At 38.3% G+C, this 27,642-nt stretch overlaps 1 long non-coding RNA gene across 1 annotated transcript; it reads right to left on the bottom strand.

Moving 5' to 3' along the window:
- Window positions 1-3: 3 nt before the first annotated feature.
- On the bottom strand, window positions 4-26,743 carry LOC124284522. The gene is made up of 3 exons (XR_006900573.1): window positions 26,675-26,743; window positions 1,094-1,166; window positions 4-378 (listed from the first exon to the last, which is right to left on the bottom strand). It is a non-coding gene; the product is annotated as an uncharacterized LOC124284522 (long non-coding RNA).
- Between the last annotated feature and the right edge of the window lie 899 nt (window positions 26,744-27,642).

Below are 27,642 nucleotides of genomic sequence, written 5' to 3'. Positions count from 1 at the left end.
GGAAGAGTTGTCTGTTTGTTGTGCTATCAATATTTCAGTCGGTTTAAAATTGATACTGGTTTTCTTTCCATCTTTATCGGAAGATTTGTCTGTTTGTTGTGCTATCAATATATTAGTCGGTTTAAAATTGTTATTGGTTTTCCTTCCATCTTTATTGCCAGAGTTGTCTGTCTGTGGTGCTATCAATATTTCAGGCGGTTTAAAATTGTTATTGGTGTTCATTCGTTCTTTATTTGAAAAGCTGTCTGGTTGTGGTGCTATCCACATTTTAGTCGCCATAAGACTAAACTTATTGTAGTGTAGCAATATCATTCCGCAGAAAGCTGTGGCGATTAGCATAAACAGGAAGTACTTTAATTTCTGTCCTGACGGCAGAATCTGAAAACAAAAGAAAGACAGGTATTTACAGGCCATGTAATAGATAAAGGTGACACGTATGCAAACACATATAAATATAGATCAGTACATGTAGATTGTTAATATTCATTGAGAACTGCAATGAAGAACACATCGCAGGCTATGTATCAGTATCACTGCACAGTATCATCTTCATCACCAACCCCCTACACAGTCCCTATAGTGCACGGTACTAATGGTTCCAACACCGGGGCGGTGGTGTAGCCTAGTGGTTAAAGCATTCGGTCGTCAAGCCGAAGACCTGGGTTCGATTTCCAGAAGGGTACAGTACATTTATATATGTAAATGCTTAAAGTTCTTTTTATCAAAAATGTTTGAGTGAAGTAAGAAATTATCTGTGAAGTGGAAACAGATTGCATCTATATATCCTGCGAGAACAATCATGGCGGGACATCTCTTACTAGAAATAGAAGTGAAACGGATGAAAACGGTTCCGAAAAACAAAAAACCACCAAAATGGTACATGTGATACACGTCCATTTGCCATGTAGGATGGGATGGTACGTCTTATGGAAATACGGATTGAGCCGGGTCGTACGATCCTATACCACCTGGCAAATACCCGTAATAATTGTGTACTTCCTGTAGCCAGCATGAAGTGCCTAGTATAGTTTTCGATTGCTTTAGGTACTGGAGCCCTCTCACATTTCAGAATATATTTTTAAGGTGACCTGACCTGCGTCATTTTCTCGTAAAGGTGTTTGGTCAGAAAACTGTCTTCCTCCGGCTGTTTGGTCTCAGCTTAGAATCTGAAAATGAAAACAAAATACTTATAACTTTACATTACATTTGTGTTGGAAACTGGCGATATAATGCGGGCCGGACAACTTCGGGATTCCTCTGCTCCATGTTACAATATTTATGCATGACAATTGGGGTCAGAAAATATATTCCAGCTAATTCCACAACTTTCTTCACAAATATCACTTCATTGCTACTGCTGTCAGTAGTCATTTTGTATTTAACAATTATTTTGCATTTGTGTTTAAAAGATAGATTCTGTTGTCATCGGGGCGTAAGACAAGGCTCTTCATAGTCTATTGACCATAACGCCTTCTCCGTTCCGCCCCACTTCCCCGTTCCACCCCATTTGTCCTCTAACAGTTTAGCAGGTTTATGGACAAGAAGTCGACCTATTCAAATTTCGCTATCGACACGAAGTCGACTTAGAAGTCATGATAATCTTTGGTGATGAAGGTGTTGCTCGAGTCACGCAAAACGGCTAGTAGGTGTTGTAATATTTTCGATAACGTGAGCATCGTTTAAGGTGTGAACACTGTTCATTCACGTAGTTCATACAAAATGTCATCAATGTCATCATATGGGAGTGAATTTTACAAGGATGAACATATTTCATTCAAGCTATGATTACACAATGCCATTTAGAAAGTGGTCAGATGTAACATATGTTATATTTGGGATTACACTTTCTTAGTAAAGTACAAATTCTAGTACTTCTGGGGTTAATCCCATCCGGGATTCGAACCCACACCCTCAGAGTCAGACACCTAATCGCCAGCACACAAACTCAGACGCCTAATCCGCTCAGCCACCGCGACAAAAATGGAAGTGGGACAACTTGTAGCCTAGACAGCGGACTTTGTGTACCACTTTGATAAGTGTTAATTGGCACGGCTCCCACGGCCGAATTAAACCTATGATTACACAATGCTACTTTAGAACGTGGTCAGATGTAACATATGTTATATTTGGGATTACACTGTCTTATTAAAGTACAAATTCTAGTACTTCTGGGGTTAATCCCATCCGGGATTCGAACCCACCCCCACAGAATCAGGCACCAAATCGTCAGGACGGCAAAGTCAACACCAAAAGTACTAGAATTTGTATTTTACTAAGAAAGTGTAATCCCAAATATAACATATGCTGCATTTCATTCAATTTAGATGTATATAAGGAAAGAACTCGCGGTAGATTGCATTCAGTTTCGAAATGGCAAAGTCCACAGTCAAATCAGCGATTTCTTCCTGCGTCACGTTGGTGGATTTACGTACCGAGTGAATAAGAGGAAGCGAGATTGGATATCCTGGAATTGCACAGAAAAGAACTATAACTCCACTGTGATAACTGTCAATGACACTGTGTCGTCCAAAGATCCCAGTGGAACAACCACGATTCCGACGGCCCCCGCACCAACAACCATCTGGAAGGGAGGCACTCTCGTCTGAAGAGGCTGGCGGTAAAGGCCCGCCCCCAAATGTTTGCAATAATCAAATTTCTTGCTAAGGAGCAGACTCACACTGAAGTCTGCCTGTTCGGCGGTGGACGGAAACGTCCATTGAAGAAAAAGAAATACAGGAACTATGAACATCGCCTTGCCATCCCATGACATCATCTTAGGAGTGGAGTGAGTGAGTTTAGTTTTTCCAAAACTATGAACATCGCCTTGCCATCCCATGACATCATCTTAGGATTGGAGTGAGTGAGTTTAGTTTTACGCCGCACTCAACAATATTCCAGCTTTATGGCGGCGATCTGTAAATAATCGAGTCTGAACCAGACAATCCAGTGATGAAGAGCATGAGCATCGATCTACGCAACTGAGATGCGATGGCATGCGTCAACCAAGTCAGCAAGCCTGACCACCCCATCCCGTTACGACAAGCATGGGTTACTGAGGATCAATTCTAACCCTGATCTTCACGGGTATCATGTTGGATGATTTCGTATATCATTCATTATAGAATGTTTTGATATAGGTTATCTCATTGTGTAGGCAAGCTTATCAACACAAAGGTCATTTAGGAACTTAGACTTTAATGTTATCTGGTAATATCTCATTTATTGGACTAAAATTAACTCTTGCCCTGAATTACCTCTTCGAATGAATGATGTTCTTATACCTTTAGTAAGTGATCATAAACACCCAGGACATGTCTTTCAGGAATATGGAAAATGGCAAAAACATATCGTTTAAACATATAAGCAGAAACCTGGATAGGCTAACAAGCTGGCTCATTCCCACGTACACTACTTAGGGAGGGGATGGGGTGGGGTGTGGGGGGTGTGTGATTAGGAGAGATTAACAGTTATGTGTCAGTGATTGTGCAGGGTGAATTTGTTACCCCTGCTTTAGCCGTAACATAACTTCACCCAGCACTCCAATTAGGGCCAATCAGAGCATTCTCACGACCACCGGTGAACATATTTCACAACATAAATTGATAACCATGCCACTTGCTAACAATTGAATTTGATCTGAGTGAACCATATTCATATCATTTTATACAAATTGAATTTTAATTGAGTGAACTATTCCAGCGACAAGTATTATAAAGTATGAAGATTTCCTTGTTTCTCCATTGCACTGTGGCAAACGTTCAAGTAAACACTCGTTTCTTTCCCAATAGACTCGGCGGTCAGTACTTGGTCTACAGGGGCTGTACGTTTAGTATCAAGACCAGACGAAATACTTGCATCCATTGGAAGTGTTGTGTAAAAGACTGTGGATCAACACTAACGATGGCCTTCTGGCATCTTACAAGGATGTACACAACCACCAGCCTAGACTAACGCTTAGTCTCTGAAAATATATAATGTTGACAGTAACAAGTAAACCCATTTAAATTGAAAAGAAGCCCCAGGGAGACCAGAGATTAGACTTGCTTCATTTAGGGCTTTAGCATTGCAGATAGGGAAAGGGAGTAGTGAAAATAATGTGGTTCAGGGACTGTGAGACAGACTACCACCAGCCAGACGAGACCAAGAGATCAGACCTTCCTTCAATCCCTCAAAGACATGGTGAAATATTGATGTTTTATTCATCAAATATGTGATATGATTTCGTTAGTTGTTTTTCAAAGTATTGATGTTGTATTAACTTGTATAATTGGATAACCTGTATATATATTATATAATCAATAAATAAGGATAAACATTGAATCAAAAGTAGTTGATATTTTATCACATTTGGTCCCGGACACTATTTCAAAGGGAAAAGAATAAGGGATTAAGTGGGATTATTACGCCCCAGAGATTTCTTATATTAAAACAAAAGGAGTTGGGTAAGTGGGAAGACCCAAACAAGCCTTGTGGCTTATATAACGCCGCTCCAATACATTGTTTCAATAGCTGGATACATAATTGAAATTATTTGACAACAAAAGGATAATGCTGAGAAAAAATATCAGATATATGATTGAACAATGAATATGTTCGTTACGGCGTTGGTTATGACTTACAACGAAATCAGCTCGAGCTGCCGCAGAAAATCAAGTTATATAAAACTTGTCTTACATTGAATTAATATGTAGAGACGATAATCACTGGGAGCGGTTACTTTTAGAAATGAACTGGAGTAATGAGTTGAATATGTCACTATTGGTTGAGATAATCAATGCGCCGTTACCGTATGAAGTAGTTTGATATCGTATCCTTGAATATTAAAATACACAGTTGTTCTTAAATTTGTATAGTTTCAACATGCAATAAGGTAGTGAATAACGTCCTTGTCATAATGACCACATGAACACTATATCTGTCTGCGTTTAGATCACTACAGCCGTTCTTGAGGCAACAATGGATGATTTGACAAAATCTATTCCCAATATTTAAATCAAAGTAATTGTGAGTTTCTGTTGGGTTGATCATGGTTTTAAATTGATTCAGGGAAATAGCGTTAACATCTCCATCGGGCAACAAATTCCACGACATAATCGCGCTCAGCAAAAATGATTGAGAATGTCTTAGCGTTCTACAGTTAATAGTTTGAATGGAAGTACTATTTCTATGATTATAGTTGCTTTACTAAAATATTCTACCTGGTACAAGATCGTTCAGATAATCAGTAGTCAGACGATGATAAAGTTTATAGAAACTTTCAGTGCGGTATTAATTGACTGGTGCCACGAACCGCACCGCATCTACAATGTCATTAATATAAATGATGAACTGAAGCGATCCTGAAACGGAACCCTGAGGCACACCAGCTTCCACAGATTAAAAACATGAACTTAGCCATAAATTAACCCTTTCTACATTCTACTATCTAAATAACTCTTAAACCACCCCAAAGGTTCTCCCCGTATACCATAAGTGTGAAGTTTATGAGTAATGCCTTTGTGCCAAACTTTGTCAAAGGCTTTGCTTACATCACAGAATACGGCTCTGTTTTCCTTTCCTTGGTCTACTGAACTTATAAAAAATAAGGATAAGTAAGTTGATTTACTGTAGAATCACCAGGCATAAATCCAGATTGTACGTCTGATGAAACATTGTTACCCCTGAAGAAGTTGAAGACGCATTTACAAATGCACTTTTCAAAAACTTTAGCGACACAGCTTCTTAATTCTACAGGTCTATAGATTGAACAATCATCACCTTTCTTATGTAGCAGGATCACCGAAGCTAGTTTCCAAGATGAAAGCCCATATGACTAAGAATGAGGCCCTTTCCACATTTTTTCACGGCCAATTTGACTTTTTCCAACGGCCCATTTGACTTGGCACGTCTCGGCCCTTTTTTTGACTAGATTCCGATGACGGGTACATTTTATTACGAAGGGAGATGTCTAACAACTTTGCTAACAATGGGGTTAGAGAGGTTGAAGTTAGTTTCAGTATGACGTTTCCAATGCCATCGGGCCCTGAGACTTTCGATGTATCTAGACTCAGAAGAATATCGTGAACATCTTCATTGTTCTAAGAGAAATGGGTTGAGTACATCAGCAATAAGTTGTTCATTGTCATATACTGATGGAAACTAATTTTAGTACCAAGAGTGCTATTTATAGATTCATCATCTCTTGCATCAAAAGCACGTTTTGCATTTTACTGTTGATATTACTTTGGTCCGGAGTGTTCGGAACTTAGTCCAGGACGTAAGGAGGGTTTCTGTTTTTCAAATCTTATGTACACGATTCCGTTTTCAAGATCTTTGGTTCTGATTGTTACGCTTTTATTTGCAATATATTCATGCTATTCAATATCAAGGATGTTAGGTTTTCAGTGATATCTCCCGAAGAGAAAAATATATTTCAGTCTATCTCTTTGATAGTTTCATTCATGCCATTGAAGAATAATCATAGATTTCCCTTGTGAATGCATTATTGTTCTGCATAATTTCTGCTATGTTAACAAACACGGGGTCAGTGATCGCTGCATATAGGATCTAATACACCAGAATATTTAACAACGTCGACGCGAGAAACAAATATCACATCGAACAAAGGTTTGCTTCTTGCGGTTCTTCTAGTAGCATCCATGATTATTTGTCGAAGGCTGTAGTAACTTTATTATTGCCATGAAGAATATCAATATTGAAATCACTGGTTATAATTGTCTGCATATGAAGATCAACTGCGTTACCAACTGATTCATCAATAAAATTCCAATATCCGGAGCTCTTGTCGGCGCGATAAACAGTTCCAATCAAGTAGTTTCCTGGGTGCCGTTCCACTAACCGATCTTAGCCCTATGCCAATCGTAAACGCCTAAAATCCCAATCTTAGCATGACGTTACGATCGGCATACCGTTCCACTAACCAATCTTACCCAAGTCAATCATAAAGTTAAGATTCAAAGTCTAAGTTGCTCATGACCAACTTAGGATAGCTAAAATCAATCGTAGAGAAACCAAAATGGTGGCTTTCCTATTCTATGTGAAAAATAAGAGCGAGCATTTCACCGTGAGCGTCCCCTAAAATCCCCCATGAAAACAACAATATTGCAACGTCATGGTTAAGAATAACGACAGCCGTGAAGTAAACAATGTTCTGAACAAAAAGATACAAATATGTTTGATTTCACGTGCGCTTATTTGGTGGGGATTCTAAATACAGGCCGCGTGTTATTCAAGACCACTGACAGATTCTACATACGTTATAGAGGGATGCCTCGTCACGCCTTGTTTATTCTGATTGACAAGGTTCAGGCACATATTAAAAGCTCTGACATAATTGACATTTCGTAAAGTCCAGACTTAAAACCTGTTCCTCAGTATATTACTTATAATCTCGGCTGTAAATACTCTCGTGTAAATTATCTGTACATAGCGCTTTGAGCATGCCCCCAGGATGTGGAATAGGCGCACTATAAATATGCATTTATTATTATTATATTATGCCTGATACCCAGCGTTCACGCACTTGCACCTGAAACCAAGGTGCTCACTGCCCTAATATTTTTGCTCTAGGTTTTTCCTCCACGTTTACACTTGGTTTGGAAGGTTGACATGTCATCTGTTCCCAACTGCGCAGATCGATGCTCATGCATCATAGTGCTCAAGTACTAGAATTTTTGCTTTATTAACAAAGTGTTGTCCCAAATAAAACATTTATTAAACTCGCCTGAAAGCTGTAATATTTCTGAGAGCTGCTATACACTGCAAACAAACAAAAAATAAACGAATTATGTAAGGCTTGACACTTTCAAAGTGAACGTGTACATTTTCACAATAATCATATACAACGAAACCTGATTTATCTAGGCCCGTCTGTCCAGGCATAAAGTCTTACCTCGATTACTAGCTTTGTAATTTGGATTCTTGAACTGTTAAATTGTCTGGGACCGGACTGATTAAACGGTTTTGTGGAATCTGCATGTCATCTGTTCCCAACTGCGCAGATCGATGCTCATGCATCATAGTGCTCAAGTACTAGAATATTTGCTTTATTAACAAAGTGTTGTCCCAAATAAAACATTTATTAAACTCGCCCGAAAGCTGTAATATTTCTGAGAGCTGCTATACACTGCAAACAAACAACAAATAAACGAATTATGTAAGGCTTGACACTGTCAAAGTGAACATGTACATTTTCACAATATTCATATAAACGAAACCTGATTTATCTAGACCCGTCTATCCAGGCATAAAGTCTTACCTTATCTTAATTTGGATTCTTGAACTGTTAAATTGTCTGGGACCGGACGGATTAAACGGTTTTGTTGAATCTGCCAGGAGTAAACACACTGGAGCGTATACATGTAATTGAACTTTGTTGGACGAAACTCCGAACAGTGTTCACACGTGAAGATCCGGGTTAGAATTGATCTTCAGTAACCCATGCTTGTCGTAAGCGGCCACTAACGGGATCGGGTAGCCAGGCTCGCTGACTTGGTTGACACATGTCATCTGTTCCCAACTGCGCAGATCGATGCTCATGCTATTGATCACTGGATTGTTTGGTCCAGACTCGATTATTTATAGCTAAGATACATGGCGTTCACTAACATGAACGCTCATGTTAGTGAACGCTATGCATCTTAGCTAGATTATTTACAGACCGCCGCCATATAGCTGGACTATTGCTGAGTGCGGCGTAAATCTAAACTCACTCACTCACTCACTCAGTTGGTTCGTAAACTACTTCCATCATTTGCTAGATTATGCAAAGGGAGATAACTCGTGCCTTGCATTCCTCTGTCTCTCGCACGAAAGAGTCTCGATCTAAGCTTGGATCGGATCATAAGATCGGAACCGGCTACGATCGGCCAAAGATCGGGTAGTGGAACGGGTGTAACCTTTAGCTAAGACGACTGTAAAATTGGCGTAACTTGCTAAGATTGATCTTAGGTAAGATTGGTTAGTGGAACGGCACCCTGTATTACATTTAATCTGTATCCATATTGCCATATAAACTTGGGGGCGGTGGGGTAGCCTAGTGGTTAAAGCGTTGGCTCGTCACGCCGAAGACCCGGGTTCGAATCCCCACAAGGGTACAATGTGTGAAGCCCATTTCTGGTGTTCCCCGCCTTGCAGTTGCTGGAATATTGCTAAAAGCGGCGTAAAACCAAACTCAGTCAGTCAGTCACTTGATATAAATTGGATCAAAATATATTAATTCTTTCCTGAGTCCGCGGCTACCAAGCTTGGCATGTGCAAAACTGTTACACCTTCGCTGTGACCTTTAAAATTATCCCAAGGTCACTAAATTCAAGTGGTGTCGATAAATCTCGTCAATAAACCTTGGTACCAAATTTAAACAAAATCCAGCATTTCTTTCTCGAGTTCATTCAGTAAACAGAAGGAGGAGTCATTTGAACAAGCGATTGTAGTTTCAAATTGCTTTTTGTGCAGTTTAATATCTAAGTTTGTTTCTAGCCGACTTCTACCATTCTCAAACATACAAAAATGTTTCTTGCATATTTTGTTTCCTGAAGTTTGTGATGCATTTTAGTGCAGATTTTACGGGTTTTTTGGGAGTACCGAGCCATGATAGAAAGTCACACAAAATGGGGATCGTGATGCTGCAACATAGCAAAACCAATTTGCTTGAGGCTGACAGACAATATGTAGATAACTAAAACATAAAAACAGCTGCATTTGAATCATATTCTAGGTGAGGCTGACTACTTTTTGAACGTCCCTCGTAGATATACCCGTTAGAACACCCACCCACCCCTCCGACTCTACATGCAAGTAAGTGTGTTAGATATGCCCATTCCACTCACTTTGAAACTCTACAGTTACGTCTTGGAGTCACTGGCGATGCGTTATCACGGTTTCAGTCGTATCTCACAGGACGCAAGTAATCAGTTATCATCGATGGGGTAAGGTCTGAGAGCAGAGAATTAAGGTTTGGAGTGCCACAAGCTTCAGTCCTAGGCCCAATCCTGTTCACTGTATATACCATACCCGTTGGTGATATAGGCCAAGCCCACAATCTTAGTTATTATCTCCATGCTGATGACACTCAGCTATATCTTGGGTTCAAGCCACAAACTGCATCTTCTGTACAGAATGCCCTGCAGACAATAACAAATTGCATAGCTGAGATCAAATGTTGGATGAACAGTAATTTTCTGAAACTGAACGATGACAAAACTGAGATTCTCATCATCAGCTCCAAATAAACAAAATCAAAGGTCAAGGTACCTGGAGTTCAAATTGGAGACACGTTTGTTCAACCAGAAAGCCATGCTCGAAATCTAGGTGTCATCTTTGACTCAACATTAAGCATGGAAAATCACATCAGTAACATCTGGAAATCTGCATATTATTACCTAAGCAACATCAGACAGATTAGCAGGTACATGGACAGACCATCAGTAAAATGCATTTGTGACATCACGTCTGGACTACTGCAACAGTCTACTCTATGGAATACAGCAGCAGTACATGGACAAGTTGCAGCGTGTTCAAAACACAACTGCCAGGCTCATAACACGCACACATATGTATGTGCACATAACACCAGTCCTGAAGGACTTACACTGGCTCCCTGTAAAAGACAGAGTTGTATTCAAACTTCAAAGTCGATTAAAGGGCTTGCTCCATTCTATCTCCAGGAACTAGTCAACCTCCACAAGCCTGGAAGGTCACTCAGATCAGCTAGTCAGCAAAGCTTAGATATTCCATTTGTCCGAACCACAACATACGGGGACAGATCATTTAGCAGAGCGGGTGCTATACTCTGGAATGGATTACCTGAAAATGTCTGAAAATGTCAGGTCGGAAAATATCAACAGTTTCCGATCTTGTCTCAAAACCATCCTCTTCAAACGAGCATTCGACTAAGCGCACATGAGCAGGACTCTGGATATGTAGCGCTATACAAATGTCTAATTTGATTTGATTTGATTTGATATACCCGTTAGAAACCCACCCCCACTCCACCCCCACTGTATATGTATGCATATCAAAACCTCAACAGATATTTGCGAAAAGACATGATACAGCGGACAGTTAGAGATTTTATATCGATTATATATCAGGACGAATATCATTTTCGTCATTTAGCTAAGATTTGTTAATTCTTTCTTGGGTTATCTTGCTAACAATCTTTATATTGGCAAAACCCTCAGAATTTTGCTGTGACCTTGCAAATTATCTTAAGGTCACTCAATTTCACTTGTGTCGGTGAATCTCGCCAATATACCTTGGTACCAAATTTGAACAAAATCCATTATTTCTTTCTTGAGTTATCGGCCTAACAAGCTTATATGATGTATGAAATGCAACGAAAAACAAACACACGCGTTGTTACGACGTAAATTGTAATAAAACGTAAATTGTAATACTTGCAGCAAATTGTAATAACCCTTGGCGTAAATTGTAATAAAAACGTAAATTGTAATAAAAATTGACGTAAATTGTAATAATTTTTGTTGCGGTATAATGTAATAAATATTTACGTAAATTGTAATAACAGTTTTATTCATTCGTAAATACGCGTGTGTTCTTTTTACGTTGCATTTCATACATCATATAAGCTTGTAAGGGCGACAGCTCAAGAAAGAATTGACAAATTTTGCTTAAAAGTAGTACCCAGGTGCCTTGGGAGGATGTGCGGACACCAATTGAATTGGGCGACCTTCAGATTGATAAATATACTTATGGAAAATATAATAATAATATTCGTCCAGATATAGATTCGATATAAAATCTCCAACTGTTCTCTCGATCATGCTTTTGGGGCAAATATCTGTTGAGGTTTTGATATGTAAACATATAGAGAGGGGGTATTCTAACGGGTATATCTAACACACTCGAATGCATGTGGAGTTGTGGTGTGTGTGTGTGTGTGTGTGTGTGTGTGTGTGTGTGTGTGTGTGTGTGTGTGTGTGTGTGTGTGTGTGTGTGTGTGTGTGTGTGTGTGTGTGTTCTGACGGGTATATCTACGAGGGGCGTTCAAAATGTAGTCAGCCTCACCTAGAATATGATACAAATGCAGCTGTTGTTATGTTTTATTTTTCTACATATTATCTGTCAACCTCAAGCATATTTGTTTTGCTATGTTCCAGCCTCACGATCCCTATTTGGTTGACTTTTTATCTTGGTACTCCCAAAAACGCAAAATCTGCAATTCATGCATCACAAACTTCAGGAAGCAAAATGTGCAAGAGAGCGAGTGAGTTAGAATTTTAAGTCACATCGGCAATATTTCAGCCATATCGTGACGTCAAAAATGGTATATGTACTAAGTAGAAGACTATTATATATAGGACAAAGGACAGTATAACGACTAGATTATCATACATTAATAAAAACTACTTTGAGTTCAGTGTAAAATGCTAAATCGTTTCAAAATTAACAATCTAAAATTGGGCTCTAGATCGCACCAACTGAAGGTAGATCACCATCCTAGGGACCATGGGGGCTTACGTTACTTTGCTACGTGCATGGTCCCTAGCTGGATTTATATCATGTCCTCAGCTGTTGGCGAATTTTGAGCAATTAAGCCATAAATTAAAACTACAAACCCTCCACGATTAACATTCTGGCAATGATCAACAAACATTGAACGATGTGTTCTTAAAGGTCACATGCAACGTAAAACACAACTTTGCAGATTCTGATACCTTTCGGTAAGAAACAAATCGTCAAAAATGCAAATTCAACTTATAAAGTTGAAAAATAACGCGATGAAAAAAACCGCGCGAAATCGGAGTTCAAACGTTTCACTAATTTTTCCCAGACTTTTCGGGGGAAAACTGGTTTCAACAGGTGGGCTGCGCTCATAGCACGTGCACAGTGAAATAGGTTCGCGCAGCTTGGAAGCGGGTTGTCCGGTGAATACTCGGTGAAGGCTTTGGTGTGAGCTATTTTTCTAATGTTTTGTTGATATCTCAGAGGCGCGAGCTTTTTATATGTTATGAAAGTAAATTAACTGTTTATATAATTTCATTTGTCTATTTCACCACACGTTCTTCTTACCGAGTCACTCTCAGTTCGATACTTGAAAGCAGTGCCATTATTTAGCGTTGACAGAATTTCTAACTGTGATATAGATATGTCGTTGTCACAGACAAAACTCAATGTCTTGTTTTATTGACACCTGTGTGTCTGCCTGCCTGTCTGCTAATGACAATACTCAATACACAGCTGCTATCACTGACCACATGCAATTTGAACTTATATCAGGCTATACACCATAAACAAAATGCATTGATTTATGGCCCGAGTTCGGTCTCTGTCACATTATGTAATTACACAGACAGGCAGGTTTGATACTTGAACACATGACATGTTATGATGTCTGTTGATTGTAAAATGTTATACACAAAAAATGAGCATGTATTTACAAAACCCAACATCTCTATATATACACACACAATGAGCCGTGAGGGAATCTGCAAATGAACCAGCCGTTACACTTGAGTGCACACCCACCCTCTCTGACTGGGTTCGGTATACCGGATGCTTCGTTTCTTGGGAAGTAAACCGAAGTACACAATATTGCACTTTTGATTTGCGATTGTACGCTTATAATTTTGTTTATATGTTTTTTCATAACCAGCAATGTATATTATATGTCATGAATAAGTGATAATTGTGTTTTAATTATGTTTGATTTTTTGGTTGCATGTGACCTCTTCGGAGGACAGGGGCGGTGGGGTAGCCTAGTGGTTAAAGCGTTGGCTCGTCACGCCGAAGACCCGGGTTCGATTCCCCACATGAGCACAATGTGTGAAGCCCATTTCTGGTGTCCCCCGCCGTGATATTACTGGAATATTGCTAAAAGCGGCGTAAAACTAAACTCAGTCAGTCAGTCTTCGGAGGACAATATCGATATCGAGTTGAGAGAGAATGGTTGTTGCATGAAGTCACTCGCCATTGTCGCACTTTGCTGTTTTCTCTATAGACTTAACCACACTTATTGTTATATCAGCTACATATTTAAAAAATGTTCATCAAAATGAAATACATATCTGCTCTCTTTGACCGTAATATAGTAATATTTCAGTTACACTATGTATATAACAATTTATAACTTTCCATAGCTCGCGCTTTGAAACCTGCCCTTTGTTTGTTTATGTACAGTAAATTTACAGTTTGCACCATTCTCAGGCACTTTATACGGTTAATCACAATCTGGATACTTGTCACCCACGTCCTCATACCGGGGTAAAATATGTCTTCAGCAACCCATGCTTGCCACAAAAGGCGACTATGCTTGTATTAAGATGCGACTAAAGGGATCGGGTGGTCAGGCTCGCTGACTTGGTTGACACATGTCATCGGTTCCCAATTGCGCAGATCGATGCCCATGCTGTTGATTACTGGATTGTCTGGTCCAGACTCGATTATTTACAAACCGCCGCCATATAGCTGGAATATTGCTGAGTGCGGCGTAGAAAACTAAACTCACTCACACTCACTCACCTTGTATGTTGTCAGTAACCTGGACATTCTGTGGCTAGTTCCAAGGCGACAAGATTTTCTGGAGGGTGGAAGGTGTCATACTGATTTTGTGGCTGACACTTTTACTGCTGCTGAGAGATTCTACACGATAGGCCCTGTTATTACTTTGGGCCAAGGACGAAGTTTGTTGCGTGTCCCACTGGTGAGGCGTGGTGACCTCAACTTTGTTAATTGCTGAACATTAAAGATAAAAGACTGCATTTCTAAGCTGAACTATTGTGGCGATCCATTACGGTTCCGCCTCATGAGCCTCAAGAAAAGCGACACAAACATTGCACAAATTGTATGTCTGATGTTTTCGAGTTACATAACCTAGCTCACATGATAAATAACAAAGTGTTGAGAGGTAGGCCAAGGCCGTTTAAGATAAGACAACACTTATAATATAAGTGATTGTGTAGGTATGCTTACGATACGTGTCATGTTAACCTAGCCGTCTCGGACGTCATAAATGACGAGGTAAAATAGACTGCATTTCTAACCGGAACTGGGGCGGTGGGGTAGCCTAGTGGTTAAAGCGTTGGCTCGTCACGCCGAGGACCCGGGTTCGATTCCCCACATGGGCACAATGTGTGAAGCCCACTTCTGGTGTCCCCCGCCGTGATATTGCTAGAATATTGCTAAAAGCGGCGTAAAACTCAACTCAGTCAGTCAGTCTAACCGGAACTATTGTGGCGATCCATTACGGTTCAGCCTCATGTGCATCAAGAAAAGCGACACAAACATTACCCGAATTTTCGATGTACATCCCCACCCGGGACCTCTTATTCATACTGACCTGAAAATAATTCATCTGAATGTTAGAAGTTCGAGAGAAAAAGTAGATATATTAGAAATTGAGTTGGGCACCTATGATGTAATATGTCTGACCCAATTACGGTTATATTAGGCGATAGATAACAAAGACATTAATATTCCGGGTTTTCATGCTCCATTTCGTAAAGATAGAGAAAGCCGAGGCGGCGGGGTTGCGTATGTTAAAGACAATATGTGTGCAATGCAAATAGATGAATTGGATATAACTGGGCTCGAGGCAATATGGATAAAACTTAAATGTAAGAAACAAACATATCTAATAGGTACATTCTATAGAGCAAACAGAAGTGAAGTATATTGGGATCTTATTGACAACAGCATTGCAAATGCCGTGGATTTAAATATGTATACTATCATTGTAGGAGATTTTAAGTTAGATCTATTGAGCGAAAATAAACAAAAAACTTATTACTTAAAAGCTGCATATTGACTCAAGCAACTAATATCTGAACCCATGCGGATCACTTCTCATTCTCGTACATTGATTGATTTGATATTTGTCACATGTTTGGATAAAGTACGGAATTCGGGGGTGCTAGTGTAGTGACCATTGTCCGGTGTATGTTAACATCGAATCAGATATACAGAAAGAAGTATGCTACAAGCGGAAAATCTATGATTACTCTCCAGCGAATATGGAACGCACGAAACCAGACATAACTGCTACTGGTAATAAGCTAACGGAAACTGAAAAACATCGATCTGATAGCATCCCAACTAACCGACGATTTACTCAACGTTTGCGACGCGAACATACCAAACCAAACCGTGCTGATTAGGCCAAGAGACCCGTTATGGATGAATAATGAAATATGCTCACTTATTAGAAAACGTAATAGGCAACACAAAATCGCTAGGAGAACTAACCGTCCGCTAGAATGGCAAAAATTCAGACCCGTTAGAAATAAGGTAATATCGTCTGTACGTAAAGCTAACAAGCAGCATACAAGCAAAATTGATATCGCAATAGGTGAATCAACTGGAACAAAAAGTTGGTGGAAACTAGTTAAGAATTATTGGCAAAATACATCGGCAAGAATTATTTGTTATACAATAATTGATGATGATGTTTTATACGATGATTTAAACGATATTACAGAAATTATGAATATCTATTTCACCAATTAATCTGAAGTTATAGACCCTGATGACGACCCCTTCCTCTTGATGAGCGTTGTGATAGTACTTTAACAGATATAATATTGGAGACTGGGGGAGTTAAGAAGATATTGCTATCTGTAGATACTACTAAAGCAACAGGTCCTGATAAAATCGGAAACAAAGTATTAAAAACGTGTGCCAACCCACTAGCTACTTTAAAGCTACCAAAATATACAAACGTAAAAAAGAATACACTCAAGTTCTCACTTACGAAAACACATCTTGTAATACTCAGGAAGGTATATGTGACCTATTTGCTAAATATTTCAGAGACCTATCTCTACCATGTACAGATGTTAATTTTGATTCAGATCTTACTGATTATGTAAATAACTTTGTATCTCAACTTGATAATACTCATGATGACTGTGATGATGTTTCTACACTGCTTCAGTGTCCTTTTACGTTTGATGAACTGTTATGCACTATTCGGCGACTTAAGAACGGCAAATCACCTGGACCTGATGGTATTGTTAATGAACACTTAAAGTACGCCGGTAGATCTGTTATTAATCACCTAGTAGCACTTTACAATGCTATTGTTCATTATGAATATCTACCTTGTGGTTTTAATGTTGGTACCATACTTCCCATACACAAAGGAAAAGGTAAAAGCACATGCGACCCTTCAAATTACCGGGGAATAACTTTAACTCCTATTGTCAGCAAATTATTCGAAAGAGTCATCTTAGAAAGAATAGAAAATTGGTGTTGCCACAGTAAACCTTTCCCGCACAAGTATCAATTTGGATTCCGTAAAGGTGCTGGCGCTGAAACAGCTGCATTAACACTGTTAGAAAGTATAGCTTATTACAGGGAAAGAAACTCACCAGTGTATTGTGTCTTTCTAGACAACGAGAAGGCCTTTGATAGAATATGGCTTAATGGATTATTTTATAAACTCCATCACTTTGGTATAAATGGTAAACTGTGGCGTATCTTACGTACTAAATATACTTCAATGCAGTCTTGTGTTAAAATAGGGGGGAGTTGCATCTGCTCCATTTCCTGTAAAACAAGGTGTTGGTCAAGGATGTGTTTTGTCAGCTTGGTTATTTTCATTGTATATTAATGACCTATTATACGCACTAGAATCATTACAACACGGTTTAAGTCTTCCATGGGGTAATGTGCCAGGTATCTTATTAGCAGATGACACAACTATTGTAAGTGGAGCCATAGATGGCCTACAGTGTGCACTAAATGTGTGTTTTGAGTACTCTTGCAAATGGCATCTTAAATATAATGCCGACAAAAGTGTATTCTTATTGTTTGGTAATACCCAAAAACATACATGTCCATCATTTTACATTGGGGAGAAGATTGTAACTCAAAAAGATCTTGTTGTGTATGCTGGCTTGTACATAACCACTGCATCTTCAACTTTAGTGCGTACTCAAAAATCATGTGATAAACTTAGAATGTTAGTCAACACAAATCGCTGCAATGGTTTGTTCTTTGGTGGTCTAAACCCCATGTCTGCTTGTGGAGTCTGGAACAGAGTTATGTTACCATGTGCCCTGTTTGCTTGTGAATTATGGTGTAAACTAACATCTAAAGAGTATGAAATACTTGAACGAGCTCAATCTTTCTTCTGTAAACACATCCAGGGGCTCTAAATGTTCTTCGACAGTTGTCGCACGAGACTGTTTAAATTTACTATCAGTCCAAGCATACATAGAAAAACGTTGTCTTATGTTCCTTGGCAAATTATGTAGAGGTAATTTAAACTTTGTATTCAAGAATGTCTTAAACTTTTAAACTTAGTCAATTCTTACTTGACTCATGTTATGAAAGAGAAGCTAAAAGTACAAAATCCCCTATCTACCATATGCTACTATTAACATATAAATACGACCTGACAGGTTATGTAAATACATACATTGTGTCTGCCAGCTTTCCTAATAAAGCACAATGGAATGTCCATGTTACGAAAACAATTCATGATGCTGAAAATATCCATATATGTAAAGAGTTAACGTCAAGGGAAAATCAACATAGATACTATTCAGTGCGAGACCAGAATATACATAGATTATGGCAAATGTCGATCCTACGACCTGATCTATTTCACTGTATTGCAAAATTGGTGCAAATTAGTACTCTGCGTATCCAATCAAAAGAGTGTATATGTGGCACATTTGCCTACGATATTGTCAAACATGTTTTTATGTACTGCGAGCTGACAAGCCGTCAGAGAGATCTTCTTATCGAATCAATTATTGACAGAGTAGATGTAAATACGTTTTCTAGCCTTTGGAACAATGATGAAGAATTGATTCTATGTTTCTTACTCGGAGGACTTCCAACGGAATATTGTCTATCCCTTGATGATAATGTATGGCTTGAATGTATGACCAATGTATGTACAACTGTTAACAACTGGAAACATTTCTTTGTAAACTGTTTGTAACTATCTGTATTCCCCTGTTTCTGATCTGCATGTCAATATATCATATCACATTGTATCTTCATTCACTGGAGGAAATAAAGAATATCTATCTATCTATCTCTATACGATTGTTCTTATTATAGAGCGGTAGCATTAACAAGTTGTATTGCTAAAGTATTTGAAAAGTGTATCTGTAGATATGTATATAATTTTCTGAGAGATAATAGCCTTCTGTCAAATCTCCAATCTGGTTTTTACTCCCGGCGACTCGACAACTAATCAGCTAACCTATCTATATGATTCCAAGGCTAAAGCACGAGACGATTGAAAAGAAGTAAGAGCGGTATTTTGCGATGTTAGCAGAGCGTTTGATAAAGTTTGGCAAAAAGGAATCCTACATAAATTGAAATCCTATGGAATTCAAGGTAACCTACTATAGTGGTTTGAAGGTTATTTGAATGGTAGAACCCAGCGAGTTGTAATTAATGGACACACATCAAATCCTTGACCAGTATGAGGGGCGCGGTGGGCGAGCTGGCTAAGGCGCCAGGCTAGTGATCCAGCGAGCTTCGAGGTGCCGGGATAACATGTCCACGGGTGTAGAAACCTTGGAGTCAACATTGTGTGTGCAGACTCTTTCAATGTTGTCACAACCCCTAGTGTACAGTACACAACCCTGTGCACTTAAAAGAACCCACGAATCCGTTGGTATATGACCAGATGGTGGCCACATGAATACGTGCAAACACCTAGTTGCGGGTACAGCAACGTGCAGTGAACTTTGACAAAGTACTGTGACTATGTGTCCCAGTCAACCCAGCTGTGAATGGGTACCTCGTTAGGTGAGAAAGCCACAATAATTCGGTGCGCCTAGTGGCAGCAAGAGTTGTATACTCCCCAGGGAGAAGTTGAGATTTATAATACGATGTACCGTTGAGATTGACACCCGATGATTGAGGGAAAAAATACCAGCGCCTTGAGCATGCACTAGTTGCGTGGATATGTGCGCTATATAAATATCCTAATAATAATAATTAGCAGGCGTCCCTCAATGATCAGTCTTAGGACCCTTAATGTTCATAATATATATTAATGATATTGTAGATGATATTGCTAGTAATATTAGACTTTTTGCAGAGACGACACGTCTCTATATGTTATAATTGATGATCCTGACATTGCTGCAGACTGTTTAAATAATGACTTATTAAGAATTTCAAATTGGGCCAAAGAATCGAAGGTTTCATTCAGTCCTAACAAAACAAAATCAATACACTTCAGTAGAAAACTAATTTATCAGTGCGATCAGTTAAATGTAGAATGATGACATATGCCAGATCATTTCTACCTGATACAATAAAACTATGGAATTCCCTAAGTTCTGAAATTCAAAATATTGATACTTTATCACGATTCAAAAACTCGATATTAAGACCAAATAACAAAACTATTATCTTTGACCTAATCTATGGACCAAGAAGATGCCAAATTATCCATTCTTGTCTCAGGCTCCGTTGTAGTGATTTGAATGCTGTTTGGTTTGATAGACACATCATCGACAGCCCCTCGTGCTCATGTGGTCATCCAGTCGAAAATGCTGTGCATTATTTCTTCACATGCAATAAATACACGGAATTGAGACAAAAATCATATTTCTATTTAAAGGGGTTTAGTATCAACACTGTACTATGGGGATGTACATCCCTCACTAGCAATGATCTACACAAATTATCAAAATCTATTCATGATTACATAATAAGATCTGATCGATTTTATGTTTCATAAATACTTTGATTTTGACTGCTAAACAAACGAATCGATATTCATGCATTATCCTTATCTTGATTGCTGGTAAGACTTGTAACAATGTGTCATCTGTTTCTAAATCTGCATTTACTTATACATGTATTTGTTTATGGGAGCGGCCTTCAAATAAGCTCCTCGGAGCTTGTTGGCCAATCCATTCATAATTTCATGAATAAAAATGTTTAAACCAAGAATAAACGTACTTTTCAAAGCGTAAACAAACAATATCCTGTTATTTTTGGATATGCCATGAAGAATTTCAAAATGTAATTAACATTTAAATATTGAAGGCTGTTGCTCGTAAACTATTTCCTTGCGTCAACAGTGAAAATAACTCCATAATAGAAAACAATTAACTTTAATATTCAAAACAAACACAAATAATCTCTGGTAGTTTTAAGACGTGTCACAAATAATTTCACAGCTGGTAGAATTAACATGAACTTATAGAAATCAATAGCTAACAAAATTTTGAAAATCTGTAATGTAAAGGTCTTTGTCACAAACACAGCGATTACTTCCGCCACATGTCAATATCTGCATATCGCAATAATCCTCTGCGTGACCCTGCAAATTATCTAAACGTTACCGAAACTGTAATCGGATGCCTTGATACAAAAAGCGAACAAATTCCATCCGTTAGTTTGGGGGATATCGCAAGCATACTCGCTGTGACCTTGAACATTATCCGAAGATCACTGAATTCGACTGGCGTTAGACTATACTCCCAGCACATTTTCCTAACATACTTTTAAGCAGAATATATTACTTCTTTCTTGTGTTTTCGCACTAGAAATGTGCAAAACAATACAATTTTGGCTGTAAAATCAAAATGAGCACAAGTTCCCCAATCAACTGGTGTAGGGGGAATCCCGCCAGTACACCTTGATATAAAATTGGATCAAAATCTATCAATTCTTTCTTGAGTTATCGCGCTAACAATCTTTCTACTGGAAAAACCCTCAGATTTTTGCTGTGACCTTGCAAATTATCTCAAGGTCACTAAATTCACCTGGTGTCGGTGAATCTCGCCACGACACCTTGGTACCAAATTTGAACAAAATCCATCATTTTTTTCTTGAGTTATCGCCCTCACAAGCTTATATGATGTTTGAAATGCAATGAAAAACGAACACACGCGTATTTACAAACGATTGAAACTGTTTACAAACGATTGAAACTGTCATTACAATTTACGTAAATATTTATTACAATTTACGCTTTTATTACAATTACGTCAAGGGTTATTACAATTCGCTGCAAGTATTACAATTTACGTTTTTACTACAATTTACGTCGTAACACGCGTATTTACGAGTGATTAAAACTGTTATTACAATTTACGTAAATATTTATTACATTTTACCGCAACGAAAATTATTACAGTTTACGTCAATTTTATTGCAATTTGCGTATTACAATTTACGTAAATATTTATTACATTTTACCGCAACGAAAATTATTACAATTTACGGTGGGATCTACACTTGAGATAACATTCAAAAACAATCATAACGTCATAATCATTCACACCTCAACTTTTGAGGACACAATGTTAGTTCATACAAAGTCACAGATCAATGTTACAGTCTTAAGTCTTAAGTGTATTGACACCTTAACACCAAGTTGTAATTTGACACCTCCACCTTTGGTAATATTCCACCATGGTATTGAATAGTGTACTACACATACATCAATATGCCAATTGTAATTTGACACTTCCACCGTTGGTAATATTCCACCATGGTATTGAATAGTGTACTACATACTGTACATCAATATGCCAATTGTAATTTGACACCTCCATCGTTGGTAATATTAACGGTTACCGTTACCCAGGTAGATTCCATCGTCTTCTATGTAGTGCAAGTGCCCCTTTTATCATATGTATTAACGATAGACAGCCTGGTCTATCTAAGAGTGAACAATTATAAACGTGATGAACGGATAGTTGTCATTGTATTTACAGTAACTGTTAGTGTAAGAAGACAAATATTCAGTTGGAGTTAGTGAGAGTCCTGGCTCAGCGAAATGACCATTTTCAGTCTAGTTTGATCATGGACTTCTTGTAAATGAGTCTTTGAAGCGACCCCTTTAGGATTTCCGTCCTTGAACTTCACCAGGATGACTCCCCACGTTACCCAGGTAGATTCCATCGTCCCTTCCTTCGCTAGGAGTCTGGCTTCTTTAGCTAGCAGAGCTTTGGTTTTGGTGAGGTCTTCATTAATGAAGATCAGATCGTTGTTTGGTCTTCAGCTTAGACCTACTTGCTAGAAGGTTACATTTGCTTGCATTGCTGACAAACAAAAACGATGATCGGTCTCGGTTGGGACTGGGGCGATGGAGGAAACCTTGGCTTTCGATGACTGATATCGATGTCTGAAGGGGACAGGTCAACACCGATATATTTTGCGATATTAAGAACCATCTCATCTGTGTCCTCCCCAGCTACCTCTGGGACACCAGTAATTCTGATGTTATTGCGGTGAATATTGTTCCATACTGTCAAGTTTGTCATTTAAAGTTTCTATGAGTTCATCGTGTTCACATTCTTTGACTTTAAGTTCCGTAACCTGCATTTCAAGCTGTTTATTTTGTTCGAATAGTTGAGATATTTCCTCTCTGAAGAAACATATTGATTACCTTGTCCGTAAAGAGAGTCCATTAATAAATTGTCTACGTTGTTTGAAATACAAGTTAAATTGAAGAACGCTTGAAATCATGTACAAATCTTTAGCATATCCATATTTGACTACTGCGATAACATTTGGGATAATTGTTATGATCAACAAGTAAAACTATTAGAAAAAACTTACTCTTAGATGCTCTTCGAACAATATGTGGAGCAGTACGAGGAACCAGTCATGAAAACCTTTACAGGGAAATGAGTTTTGCTCACGGTCAGACAGACGACATTGCCATTAATTATGTATATTTTATGAAATGGTCAAAGGGCTAACTCCTAAATACCTATCTTAAGAGGTCCCACCTAATATCTCCAGCATAACAGGATATAACATTGTAGCTCTAACGACTTTCAAACCAATGCAGGGTGCTTAGCCCAGGATAATCGATCTTTTCTGCCATCTGTTGTTGAAGCTTGGAATGCACTCAATATTAATTATATCAGAAATGTAGATTCCTTATCTAGGTTTAGCAATTGATTTCCACCGACATTAAGCTTTCTTTAAATTTACATCCATTGCTAGTTATGACCAGCGCCAATGACAAGTGATTCTATCTAGAATCAGGCCAGGTTGAACTGATTTAAAATCACATTTATTTGACAGAATGTTTATTGATGATCCCACTTGTTCATGTGGCCATAACAGAGAAGATGCTTCCCACTCCTTTCTATGTTATCCCCGCTATTCCCAGTTCAGAATTTATAGATACTTTGTCGTTATCCACCTTAGCATACATACTGTTCTCCACAGCAATGATGATTCATCTCCTTCAGACAATGAAAACATTATAAAATCAGTTCAAACTTACATAACTGAAACTAACCGCTTTACGGAATTTAAGTAAGTTAAGAATATAAATGCATTTGGTGTGTTGCTTTTTATTTTATATTTGATTTTGATTTTAAGTCAGTCATTAATGTGTGCTTCATAGAATTGATTATTATGTACTATAGAGGTTAAGTACTGAGGAGAAGCATTGATATAGGCCTTTTTGTCTGTTTGCTTATCCTATTTCCATTTTGTTATGTCATGTAACATGTAAAATGTGAACATTCATGGAAATACAATTTATTTGTGGTCATTTTTGCCACCTTGCGAATTGTATGTATCTGGTGGTATTTGTTTAACGGTATTTTGGTAATAAGTGAGTTCCGGCCCTTGATTTGGTTTTTACTATATCTCCCCTATTTCCTTATTTTAGAAGACACAATTCTGTTAATCACAAGCAATAAGGAAACCATGCAAACACATGCGGCTTTTTCTGACGTCCGTGTGCAGGTGAACGAACCTCGGCACTTTCAAGCGTGAGTGAGTTAGTGAGTGAGTTCAGTTTTACGCCGCTTTTATCAATATTCCAGCAATATCACGACGGGGGAACCAGAAATGGGCTTGACACATTGTACCCATGTTATGTGGGGAATTGAACCCGGGTCTTCGGCGTGAATAGCGAACGCTTTAACCACTAAGCTACCCCACCGACCCACTTTCAAGCTTATCCAACACCATTGCTGGACCGTTGAGGGTTCTACTGTTACTTTGACAGTTGCTGATGACGGGTGCCATCGGTGAGAGAGGGTATACGCTCAACTATTCTATTCCGACCAGAATTGACAACCTTCATCTGAACCCAACTAAAAACCTTTAGGATTACCTTTGTTGCAGAGTTTTTGCATCATTTCAAATTTGTATTAGAAAATAGGAATCAACGACATTTTTCTCGTCACTTTGATTATTTTCTCAAGTTCCTTTCATATATCAGAAATTTCGAGTATGTTTTAAAATTGTGATCATCTTCTTATAATTTCAATTATTACCGAAAATAATCGAACTTACGAAAAAACAATTCAATGTAACTAGAAAAATCTCACATACAGTAAAATAGGCTTATAACGAACTCGCTTACAGCGAAGTGTCTCAGGGATCCCGGCCCCTAGCTTTGTATCAGTATGATCCCCAGGGAGTTGAGATTGACAATACGATGTGCCGTTGAGATTGACATCCAGTGAACGAGGGAAAAACAAAGCGCCTTTGAGCAGCTGAGCTGAGCTGGATATCGGCGCTATATAAATGTTAGTATGTATGTAGTATGTATATGTATGCATATTTTGGTATATGTATATAGCTGTATATTTCAGCATTACCAACTCCGGTTATATCGAACCTAAGTTAGTGTACCCTTTGATAACCGAAGTTTACTGTCCATGTACCATTAATCAATGTTTCACATATGCTACCTAGCAATCTCTCATTCCAACTATAAGCAAGTCAACCCTTATGCAAGTGTACCTAGCTGGACTGACACTGTCATTCATCGACTAACGACAGGTCTCTAAAAACATACATCAATATTAATATAGATATATTATATTAATATAATATAACCAATAACTGAAGAGAAGCCCAGCTGAATCCGTGAAAACGGAAACTTGGTTCATTTGAAATTTGAGACAGACATAGTCTAACGTTATATTTATTTCAAACCAATTGACAATTTCAAATATTTGACGGAGTCAGTATCATGATGTTGTTTCCGAAAGAGTGTTGTCGTTCGACCAAAAAAAACATACCATAAAGTGATATTGTGTTCATTTGAAATAGAATTACCAAACTAATAAGATATACAGTAATAATAATTCGGAATTATTCGGAAAATTGCTTTTTCTCAAGCACTTTCCATTTTATAGCCAGTTTAAACGAATTTCTGGATATGTGAAATCTTGTCAGTAAAATCCGCTACCCAAATGGTAGGTCTGCGTAAAAATAATGATAACAATTAAAATAACATTTGATTATACAAATAGGAGCGACAAAACCCTTTCCACATCCATAAGAAATCTCTACTAAAGCCAGGGTCGGTTGTACAATTGCGCAGTATAATGCAAAGATTAACCGATTATAATGCTAAATGTAAAACATTATCTTAATTATAATTACTATATAACTATAATTCTATAATTACTGGGGATAACTTAAAACACGTGTATTTCCGATATACAAATCAATATATAATTATCATTAAAATAAGTAGAGGATATTCCATTTTGCCAATGCATATGCCAAAGAGTAATATATATCCATACAGATGAAACATTTCCAAAGGAATGGAATAAATTGTCACATTTTCCCCTTAATTTCTATCCATCATCTGTTTTCTCCTTGGCTTCATCATTTGCATTTTATCAATCTTGTCAATCCAATATCCCCTACCTTTTTTGAATAGTATATATCAAGATTTACCTTTATATTGCATGTCCTGTACCGCTAGGTATTGTTTTGTATTCCAAAAGTTTACCTTGTTTATCGTTTCCTGAACCAGCGGGACACACGTGTTTCCAAGTCTGGTGGTTATGTACAAGTACACACTTTGAAACGTGCGGTAGCAGTGTATATTCGATCTCATGCGACACATTGGAGCTATGACAATAAGCCGGCAATAGGCCACATGACGACTAACAGCTTCTACATTTCTGTCATTCAAATTTAGGGACGTTGCACATAAGATAAGATAAAATTTTATTTAAGTGTCACATGATATACGTATCTAAAAGGTGTCACACAGAAAACAAAAAACAGTTAAAAAGTACATCACCCGGCCAAATGGCCCATGAGACACTATCATACTTTGTATCACAGACATAATCATGAATAGCGGTGAAACACATGTATGAAGCACTGGACCCGGTTGTTCAATACTCGGTTATCTTCGGTTAACTCATATAAATCCTTAACCGGCCGTTAGAGTTAACCGGCGGTTAAGATAACCGAGTATTGAACAACCGGGTCCGGATTTAACCGGCCGTTAGGAGTTAACCGACGGTTAAGATAACCGAGTATTGAACAACCGGGTCCAGTGCTTGGTTAAATCCTTAACCGGCCGTTAGGTAACCGAACGTGAAATATGCGTTGTTCAAAACATGGTTAGTCATGCCGTTAGCTAACGTCGCCGTCAAAGTTTAATAGTGTGGTTAACGTCACTGGTTAGCTTTCATATATCCCACAATTTCGTTTTCTGTTTACTTCCGGATTACCAATGGAATCGCGAAATGTCGCCTGCACCCCAAGGAAAAAGAGAAGTCGAAATTTCTCTGCTGACGATGAGAATGTAATCCAGTCAATGTTTGAGACCAACTCTATAGTTTATCATAGGCATGCGAATGTCGCAGCGCTACGAACGCTTGTATTGGAACACAAGGTTCCAGACGTTTGCATATATATTTCAAAGATATATGATCCCAGCTCTGTGTAGGACTTACTTCAATT

This window comes from Haliotis rubra, unplaced genomic scaffold (assembly GCF_003918875.1).
Source record: "Haliotis rubra isolate DU_JTF1 unplaced genomic scaffold, ASM391887v1 Scf338, whole genome shotgun sequence".
NCBI lineage: Eukaryota > Metazoa > Mollusca > Gastropoda > Lepetellida > Haliotidae > Haliotis > Haliotis rubra.
This window is presented reverse-complemented; position numbering and strand designations above follow the sequence as displayed.